Below are 3994 nucleotides of genomic sequence, written 5' to 3' on the forward strand. Positions count from 1 at the left end.
CTTTTTGCATTTTTCAAGTATCATCATTAAAATTAATTCCACAAAGACGAGGGCCTCGCAAAAATTTACCCGCCCAGAACCTTCCAATGACTAAGGCCGCCCCTGATGATAACAATAGGAAATAGAAACTGTTAGAAAATGTTCCAACTAGTCCCGTACGCCAACTAACCCCGATCTCTCTGAATATTAAGCAGCGACTTACGACAGGTACCATTATCATTTTAACGAAAAATGTGAATTGCTGCTGCTGTCTTCAACCGTTCTATTAATCGAAAGTTTCAGTTACAGAGAAAGAAAAAATACAACTCATTTTATGCAAACTATTGAAATACTCTTTTGAAATATATGTGATGTTTATACAAAACAATTAACTGTTTGAATTAAGATTTATGAAAATAAACTTCCATGTTATGCTTCTATGGGATTATAAAAATCACAAAATCTGTGTAAATTATTAGAAAAAATCGACTACATAGGTAGCCATTTTAGTGTAAAGTGGTTTTTATCTGAAAAACAGAGCGGATTGCGAATTAGATAAAGGACAAACGGCCATATCCAGCAAAATGCGGCTATTCACCAGTGAATAAATATGGAAATGAACAAATACGGGAAATGGTGAAATATATTGAAGGCGACGTATCTAAGGAAATTTTAAATTCTCGTCACAAATGCGTGTAAGTCCGGTAGTCGGACGGATTCACCACAAAAGACAAAGCGTCCGGTGCATTCCTTTCACCCCCCGATTCAACGTTTCAGATTAACTTTAATGCAACAGATAACGGCTTGTTTATGACGTTTACATCTGTATGCCAGCAAACTTATTAATGTTCGCCGCTTTTTACAGCCGCCGCAGACAACATTGATGACCACTATGGGATTATGGGAGCGTGGATCGTAAAAATGAAGCAGCTGTTTTTTAACGTTAAGAAAAGCAGTTAACGACCAAAGATTTAAAGCACCAACGAATTACACCAGCTTGTGACTCATTTATCTATCGTATTTAACAACGATTGTTTACGACCCCTTTGTAATAATTACAATTTTGAAAGTGAAACAGTTGTCACTACTTTTCTCTATGTAAAATATTAAACTGGCATCATATTTGACGTTTTGACGTTCTTTTTGTTGGTGCAAATTTTATTATCTACTTTGACATAAAAACCTGCGGCTATTTTCCAACACTTAGATTAATAATATACATATGTATATAGATATCAAGTAAAATTTTTAACTTGAAGGCTAATTCTGTACTTTCTATTCAATTTATATTAATGATGAACAAAATTCATATTGATCTTGCGAAAATTCAAGACTAAGAGACCAAGAGCAAGTCTAAAAGCGAACGATCGAGACTAAAGTCAAGACCAAACACGCAAGATAAACGAAAAATTATTACTTCCAATTGATTTATGAGTTAAAATTTTTGAAGCAACTTTTATACATTATTTTCTTGGAACAAAACATTTTTCTATTTGAAATTATCCGTTAAATAAAAAAAAAACTTTACCACTGTTTGAAAAAAGGGATCTACAAGAATGACATGAGAGTAAGTGTTTTTGCTCCTAATACGATCTGGATAACACGTGGTTGAAATATAGAGACAAACTAATTTCTCGCNTTTCTTTTTTTACCAAAGTCTAATTAGGTATATTTAATTAATACTAACGCTTAGCTTTCAGATGGTGTCATTCAAGACGTTAGTCTTAAGCAACAGTTACCAGGTAGTTTGTTTCCAGTGGAAGAAAAGCCCTTTCACACTTCCTTCAAAGACGCTGCTTTTGTAAAAGCAACAACATTCACATATAGATAGATATCACAAAGAGTCTCACAATTGTAGAAATTGTTAAAACGTAAAGGATCTGAAGGGTACAAGAGAAGAAACTAATAATTTAAATAAATTAAAAACAAACCTAATACAAACACAAGTTGACACATTTTGATATTTGACATCACCATAGATGGCAATGATGACAGTCATAGAAAATAATAGCAATTCACATCGTCCAACAGAATGTGGATGTCATATCATAGAAATTTATGAAAGGACAATCATAGATGCACAAAACACTTAGGGTGCTTTCAAGCGAGGAAAACACAAAGTGAAACAAAGCTATTGTTCCATTAAATAAAATTTTGGAGGTTACAACCTGCACACAAACCAACCTTGCTCTTATGTTGATATTTAAAACAATCAGGTCATAACAAATGCTTATTGGAATGGATCTGTATCTCAAATTTAGTCATTTTTCCTAGACGAAACTGAACTCCTGAACTCTTAATTAATAATTAACTGATTATTCACAACGAAAATCATTTAGAAACATTCACAAACCATTGGAACAGCTTAATGTTTAAAAAAATGAATTGATTTTTGTCTTTTAAACTGTATATAGATTATACATGAAAGAAAAATATACTTCAGAATTTGACTAGTATCTTCATTCGCTTAATATGAAATATAGGGATGGTAATAACCTAAAGTAAAAAAACTGGCAGAATTACTACAAATGGTCAATTTTGAGAACCAAAATATTGATCCTAAAACTGTTACGAATTATTGAAATAAGTACCTATAAGAAATAACAAAATTAATAAAATAATTTAAGAAGCGCATAACTCAGTTATGGTACTCTATACTTCCATTGTCCCCAAGTTCTTCAGGTAATTGCAAAATCAGTAGCCTGTAAATCTCATAACATAAAACTTAGATGTATTATTGCATTTACACATTACCAAATAGAATTAAGCGCAGCCTTAATGGCCAGAAGTAATCCTAACGAAATTGTTTAAACAAAAATTAATTAAATAATGCAAATGCCGTTAAAATAGCAACAATATTGATTTATTACATTTTTTTAACTAAACATAATCATCTTTTTACTTGATAAATACATCTTTTTCGCTTATTACTAATTAAATATTGACGCCCAACCCATTTTCGGCATATTAAGGGCGCCAATTAGAGTCAAATCCAGCTGCTGTGTCCGAGTCGGAGTCTTGTGTGGAGCTTCTATGAGAGTGTGACATGGACCGAGGCATCTGATTTGGGGTGCCAGGTGTACTGTTTGCACCTGTTGAATCTAACATCTTTTTAGACTTTCTTTTCACGAAGCCTTTTGGAGCGGGCATCGAGTTCTCCTACAAAAAAGAACTAATTCATAACGCCACATTTATATTATACAGGGTGTTCCACCTAAAGCGGTTTCCATAACTCTGTTACTATACATTTAATAAAAAAATGTTTTTTATAAAAGTGGCATGGAATCATATGGTGCATACACAGAAAATATTTTTAGTCATACAGGGCGTTCTATTTCTTCTGGAAGCTACCTAACTTCGTTATTTTAAATGGAACGCCGTGTATACTTTTACATTTTTTTTTGTTTAATTTTTTAACTGTTCCTTATACGTATCTCTAGTAGATTTTGAGATATTTAAGTGTCTGAAACTGGAATGACGCATGTTAAATGGTACCGTTCGATGCAAAATTAAAAGCCCTTTCTATTGATATAAGGTTTTAAATATAAAATAATCGATTTTTTTTACAAAACTGTTAGAGATAAATATTCTATTCTATATTTTATATGTAAAGATGTAGAATAAAGTCAACATTAAATTAAATACAAAAACAAAAATAAGTCGCTAACATCCATCATAAAAGAATATTCTGCAAAAAAAAACTGCTTACCGGAGCTAAATTGTCGGCTGATCCCCAACTTTTATATACTTTCCCATTCATGTTGTCGACAGGATTCACAACGGAATTATTTCCCACAAAGAAATTGCTAAAGGCTTCGGTTGTTCGCTTCACTCTTACATTCAAAGAGCCTATTCTTAAAAAACTGGAGTCTTTGTCTGGAAGTTGATGATAATTAAGTTACACTTTTTTCAAATCTACATTAATAAAACTCGATGGAGACTTTTAACGAAGTAAAAAGCAGGGCGCAATATAATTATAATAATCTTTATTTTCTCTTTTTTTTTTAGTGTATTT

This window comes from Agrilus planipennis, unplaced genomic scaffold, assembly GCF_000699045.2.
Source record: "Agrilus planipennis isolate EAB-ADULT unplaced genomic scaffold, Apla_2.0 scaffold307, whole genome shotgun sequence".
In the NCBI taxonomy this organism is placed as follows: Eukaryota; Metazoa; Arthropoda; class Insecta; order Coleoptera; family Buprestidae; genus Agrilus; species Agrilus planipennis.